The sequence below is a fragment of the Protopterus annectens genome, chromosome 10.part0 (assembly GCF_019279795.1).
Source record: "Protopterus annectens isolate FY-2018-M chromosome 10.part0, PAN1.0, whole genome shotgun sequence".
Taxonomy (NCBI): domain Eukaryota; kingdom Metazoa; phylum Chordata; order Ceratodontiformes; family Protopteridae; genus Protopterus; species Protopterus annectens.
Window position 1 is genome coordinate 1431485064 of NC_056744.1, and position 7249 is coordinate 1431492312.

Genomic DNA, 7249 nt, shown 5'->3' on the forward strand with positions numbered 1-7249 from the left:
AAGTTTTTTTTTAACCTGAAAGCTCTGTGGAATTAAAGTGTTCTTCCTGACATTACTGTTCTGTTTTTTGTACGTCCAATAACACACATAATTGCAACTGCAATTATTTAATTTCTCACTGCTTGCCACTGTTGCTCACTGCTTGCCATCATGAAAATGTGGCATTCGGGGGTGCACACAGCCGAGCACTGTGTTTGCATGATGGTAAGCAATGCACAACATTTTCAAAGAGTGTGCATACTCCCAGTAAATGTGATAACTGGAAATTTCCGGGAAACCATTAGTCTGGAGAAAAATAAGACATCAAACTCTCCAGCTAGTGGTAGAGTGACATGACAGTGATGATAGTCCTGTGGGCAAGGACATGACTCTCACTGTCACACAGCTTGATAACCATGGGTCCTGGATGTCTCTTCCCTCACCCCATCCATAGTGTCCACTGACCTCATGTGTCCATCACTGTCCCTGTCTCTTGTCTTGTTTGTCTTGTCTGTCTGCAATTGTTTCCTCACCTACCCAACTTACGAGAACTAGACATACCTATGAACCTACATCCCTTCCCCAATATTCCTCTCTCTCTCTCTCCAAAAAAAAGGGCACCTGTCCCACAAAAAGAAATTGTCTCATACATACCTCTCCATTTCACACGTGTCTTCTTGACATACTTGATTCAGTCCAATTAGCTATACAATATGATTGTGTTGTGGTTGCCTCTCTTTCTCTGGAGGTGACAGTCCAAACTCAGCTAATATTCTTGCCTCCCTCCCTCCTGCACATTCCTGTATTGCCTTCCATTTGTTCTTCCCCCTGCTTGTTGTCCATTTCACCACTGTCCTATCTTCTCCATTTCTTTTCTTTAATGCATTATTGTGCAGTGGTGAACATCATGCACCAACACTCACCAATGGTAATATGAAAGCAGTTAAAAGTGTTAGATTCAGTTGTATTTGAGTCCAGTACCATCTGGCCCCAAAAAGGAATTTGTCACTGCATTAGCTGCATTAACATGGGCCACCACATAGTCAGTTAAGTAGATGGTGTATTCAAGAGACTCAGTACTAACTGTCAAACTTTAGCTATGCTGCCAACAGAATAGTTATATGACATTCCCTTAAGTACTAATCATTCTTAAGGTATCCCTTTTACCAGCCATGTAAAAACATGCAAATAAGATAAGCACAGCCAAACCTTCCATTCATTCCTCCATTTCCCATGATTGTGCTAAGCACCACATCATGCAAACAATGGCCAAAAAATAATAAAATATTAATAAAAAACTGACAGAGAAAACACAATTTGCAAACAAATGAAGAGGAGGTTTCATTGTTAATGATGAAAGAGAACCTGTGAATTGTGCCCTGCTTACTTGCATTTCCAGCCTTTGACAGACATACATGTAACACTTTGTAAGTCTAACCTGAGACACCCACCTGATATAATCATTTAACAGTTGCCATTCATTAAACACAAACACTGAGGGATTGTCTGCACCATATTTACATCTGCTACACGGAGCCAATGATTTGGGATTCAGCAATTCTAATGAGTTCACACCTCATTTGCATATTCATCTTGCTGACAGCCCTAAATCTATACCAGATGGCAACCACATAGCTAGGAAAACTGAATGGGTGCCAAATCGTTTCTGTGTTGAACACAGAAGATAGGATATAAAACACAAATACATCTTAGGAAATAGCCCAAAAACACCTGTAGTAGGACAAGTTTAATGGTACCTCACAGAATAAAAGCCCAAAACCACCTGTAGTGTGTTTGTTTTCACTTGGTCACACTGCTTGTTTTTACTTGGTTCATTGGCACACTGTTTGTTTTTACAGAAGACAGGTTATTACTTTGGGATATATCTGCACAGTGGACTACAGATTGTGAGAAGCTATGCTTGCATTTTGTCAGCTACGTACTGCATATGCTGACATGTAACTATGACTCGTCTGTTTAATGTTTTTATATTTATTTTGATTAGCACACGCTTTAACACTTATCTGTTTGCATTAGTTAAAAGTGTACTGATGGCATGGGCAAGTTTGTCAGAGCATTTCACAGGTATATATGACTGGCAATACCTTCACATGGAATATTCTGTATAAAATCTGTAGACATGTTTCAGGGACAGGTCATTTCACAGCACTTTTAACATTTCAGTAATGCTTTCTTAGCCAAATGTGTCATTTGCCTGTTCATTTGGCAGTGGGGGTGCAAAGCTGCATTTCTGTTATGGCACAAAAAAGGATATGTTGTTATTGTTACTCTCCTTTTGTTGCATCCAGCATTGTATCTAACTGAAATATGTCTCTGTTGTCACACTTTAACGTCAGTTCTGTACAAATCTCCCACCTTTTACTTTATATTCTGTCCATGTAGACTCCTTTTTGTGGCTGTATTCCAAAAGTTTTGGAATTCACAGGGAAAGCCTACACGGAGTCTACGTGGTTGCTTTATAGCTTGTTGAATAGCTCCACTGTGTTGGATTGGTTGATTAACATGCAATTCATCTGCTTATGCTGTAATTAGCATGCCACTGTGTTTACCCTGTTTGTACAGGGGTGCACGCCTCTACACGGCACTTACTGAATATCAGTTTTGTTGCTACCATGTGCACATGGCAGTGCAATGTGCACACAGTACAAAATGACCGCTTAGGCTTTATTGAATCCCCCTGATGATCTCTTAATGCTAAATCATTTTAGCTGCTTTGAACTCAGTTAACTGGACTATTCTAAAAGCTTTGCCACTAGAGGAGGCATTAGAAAGATTCTGTTCAACTTTTTAAGCACCCTAAATAACATTGCATCAGCACATAGGAAGACAGCAAAATCTAACTTTGCTCCATAGCTTAATAATCAAAGTAGAAGTCTTATGCACAATAGAGACAAGGAATGGAATGAGCTGCAGAAATTTAAAAGTCCACAAAAACCTATAGCTTTTTAAAGAACTTTGTAACATTATCAAAAATCAAGTCAACAGTGATAAGAAACAATACTATTCTGGTTTACAAAATATCATACCTCTCAACCTCTTAATGCAAGAAATCTGGACAAAGCCTAAAGTAAATGGGGGGAATCAAAGTTGCAAAAATATGGACACATTTTAAATATTGCTCTTATAAACGTAGAAAGTTGTTAGAATAACAGGATTTGTGTTTGCATGTATTTTCTGGAGGATATGAAGTTTGAAACTCAAATGTATGCCATTATTTAGTGAGTTACATTGTAGTGATTTACCAGAAAACTACAAATTGTATGATGTGCAGACCAAAACATGAGGCAAAAATCTGAACCTTCTGCAGAAATCTGGACAGTTGAGAGGTAAGCAAAATAATTATATATATATATATATATATATGACCCCCAAAAATTCTGGTTATCCATTAAACAAATTTTACACCCAGAAACTATCAATGCCCTTAACCCTTGTCCCAATAATTCCCCCTTAGAAACAGCCATCGAGTTTAACTCATACTTCACTGTAGCTGCCCTCACCAATGAATCCTAACTCATGTCTAGCCCATTAACTAATACTTCCAGACTCACACTAAAACCAGTTGCCACCTCCTTCATAAAACACTTATTATCCAGGCTTGAACCCTGATCACTCTCTGCAGATAACCTTCCTGCAGAATACCTCAAAATTGTGGCATATTTAATCTATAAACAGGTCAACATAGTCATCCTATATTCTACAATCTGGAAAAACATGTCATATTATTCTTCTCCACAAAGGTGGTACTTCTACCAAGATATCTAATTTTAGACCCCTCCATCTTATCTCTCTCTCAAAAGTACTGGAAAATGAGTCCATAAACAACTACTTCAGCATTTCTTAAAGGTACAATTATTAACAGATCCTCAACATGGTTTTACACCTGCCCATAGCATGGCAACTACCCTCTAACTTTTACAGATAACATAAAAAAGTCAGGGATAGATGTAAACTCTTATCTTTCTTATTCCTAGATTTATCAAAAACTTTTGACACTGTGTCTCATAAACAACTCCTACTACAACTGTCTACAATGGATATCTCACAACCTATTCCTCAGTGGTTTAATAATTACTTACCAGAATGCTATCAGCAAGTCAAATGGAATTCTACCCTTTTCCCAAATCCAACCATCATTACAGGTGTACCATTAGACTGTATCATTGACCCTCTTCCATTTAATATATTTATAAACTATCTTCATATTTCTACACAACAACTCTGCTTGTATAGTATGCAGATGATTCCACTCTTATCTGCCTGTCAGTCTAGAACATTTAGAAAAGACTACACAGCACGCCTTTAACTTTATTAAAAACTGTTTTATAATCACCAGCCCTATCTTAATCCAAAGAAAATCAAACTAGGAATGCTATACAACTCCATACTACATCCAGCAGTCACTCTTGCCAGAACATACCTACTCCCCTCTCAGTTATATGGTTCTTCTATCTTGACTAACCTAAAATCTAAACTAGAACAATGTTACAACAAGGTAGCTAGATTTGCAGCTCATACATATCACAGAACACATCACTGTTCTGCACTAAAATCTCTAAATTGGCTAGAATTATCCCACCAACTAAATCATACCTAGTTTAACAATCAAAATTAGATTTAATCCCACTTCCTGCCCAGCTATAGGTACAATTCTCCACCAGTACATCCCAAATCATCACCTTTGATCTCCTGGCAAAAGTCTGCTTGACATCTATAAGCCTTACAAAAACTGTCATCAAAGTCTATACTCACACTGTGAAGCAGAAGTCTTGAATACAATCCCTACACAAATCAGGGGAATACATATCATTCATTTATTTAAACTGCAACTTAAATAATTCTTCTCTGACTCCTGGCTTTATACTTGCTGTTCTCTGGCCTAAAAATGTACCTTCTTCTCCTCTAATACCTATATACATCATATCTCTCCTTTTTGTTGTTTTTATTTCTCTTACTGTTACTTTTATTTCCTTTACTCTTATCCTGGGATTCAATAAACTCTGTGTAGGCTCTGTGTGAAGCCTACATGAAATTTACGTTTGTGCGTGGTGGTGCATGATGCGTGGCAGAGCACACCGCCTCACAATGCATATTAATGCTGCACTCCATGTCTATTTGAGGTGTCCTGGCTGGCAACAGTGTTGCAAGCCAGGAAGCCATGTAAGCGAACACAGATAGCAATTCTGTTTAAAGCAGATCACCTATGGTCTATGTACTTGCTTGTAATGCCACAGTGATAACTAGGGCTTCACAGATAACAGATAGCTGTCAATCTCTCGGTGCAACACATTTGCACAAAGGCCAATATAATGCGGGGACAATTAACCATAAATAGGGACATATTTGACATAGATGTTGCAGAGAAATGTGGTAGAATGAAACTCAAACATACCTGTCAACCTCTTAGAGTAAGAAATTTGGACAAAGCCATAAATAATGGGGGGACAAAGGGCCCTAAATAGGGACAGATTTGAATATTCCTCTTTCAGACTTATAAAGTTGATAGAATAATAAGTTGTACAGTACCATGAATTTTGTGAAGAGCATGACGTTTGAAACTCAAATGTCTTTCATCCATTTGTGACTTCAATCCACAATGACATGCCAATGAGTTGCCAGAAAACCAAAATGTTATGAGGAAAAGATCAAAAATATTATACAAAAACTGGACATTCTGCATGAATCAGGACAGTTGAGAGGTATGCACTCAAATGTATGTAATACTAACTCACATCAGTCCCGAGATCATCCCAGTGATATGGCAGAAAGCCACAAGTTTGATAAGGAACACGTCTGGACATCCTGGTAATATGTGGACAGTTGAGAGGTATGAATGCAAAGTATATTGTCCAAGCGCAGTACACGACAGTGTATCTACAGTGTAGAGTATTGTGATATCCCGTTCCTGGCATTCTGTACTGAAGCTGTGTAAATTATCTGGAATAGGACATGGACTGCTGTGTAAAATATGTAAAACAAACACTCAGGGAAAGCATGTGTATTGAATAGGCACATACAGATGAATTGTAGGAATGAACACATGGAAAGAGGACAGCTGAAACAACCTAATGTACAGCAGAGGAGGGCATATCAATGGAAGATGTTTGTAGCAACAATACCAATCACATATCTATATGGTACAGTAGGGACTGCACAGTGAAAATGTGTTTTATATGACTGTCACACAAGGTGACATAATAATGGGGAGGATGTCTGTGTGAGATATGCATTCTTACATGGGTAATGCAGAGGACATTTATCATGGATCTGACATACAACTGGGGTAGGGTGCATATTATGAAGCTCTGCAAATTGATATACCTGAATATGAGTTTGCTCTCAGCAGAGGTCTCCAGCAAGGTGGGCACAGGTAAAGGTTCATGGAAAACATTATAAGAACCAACCACAATCATGGACAATATCAGAATAATACCACCAGTAATCCCATGCCTCTGACATAACATATGTCATTTAGCATGATAAGAGGTGAGTTTGCACACACTCACTTGAACAACTATTATGATACATCCACACTCTATGAGGATAACTGCGCACACTGTCCTGGCATTGTAACATATGCTTGAGTTGCTAGGAGGAATATCGCTATGCCTGTATGCGACAGTAGGGCAATACAGGCTAGTTGACTTGTGTGCATGGCATATATATATATATATGGTTCTACCTGACTTCGTCGACAGCGCAGAAGACCGACATCGGAATCCGGAGCTCCAGAAGATCGAAATCGAAGAAGACCGACGCGAATCGCGAGTGGCAGAACATCGACAATGCAGAAGACCGACACGACGGATGACAACACCAACGCCGAGGATGCCGACATGGGGAAAGGCTGTGTGAGTATGCGGTAGTGACGGACGTTAGGGTGCGAGGCAGGTAAGTGTGGAGATTGACGGTCTGTGGGGATAGGGGTGGGTTAAGTGAGTTAGGGTTAGGGAGCGATAGGGGTGGGTTAAGTGAGTTAGGGTTAGGGAGCGATAGGGGTGGGTTAAGTGAGTTAGGGTTAGGGAGCGATAGGGTGGGTTAAGTGAGTTAGGGTTAGGAGCGATAGGGCGGGTTAAGTGAGTTAGGGTTAGGAGCGGGTAGGTAAGTGTGCGATAGTGACGGACCTTAGGGTTAGGTAAGGTTTAGTGTGGGCTTGTAAGGATTTTGGTGTGCTTGTGTTGTGTGTGTGGTTTGTGGAATGGGGATGTGTTTTGTTTTTAATTGTTATTGTGGTGTGTGCAGTGTATGG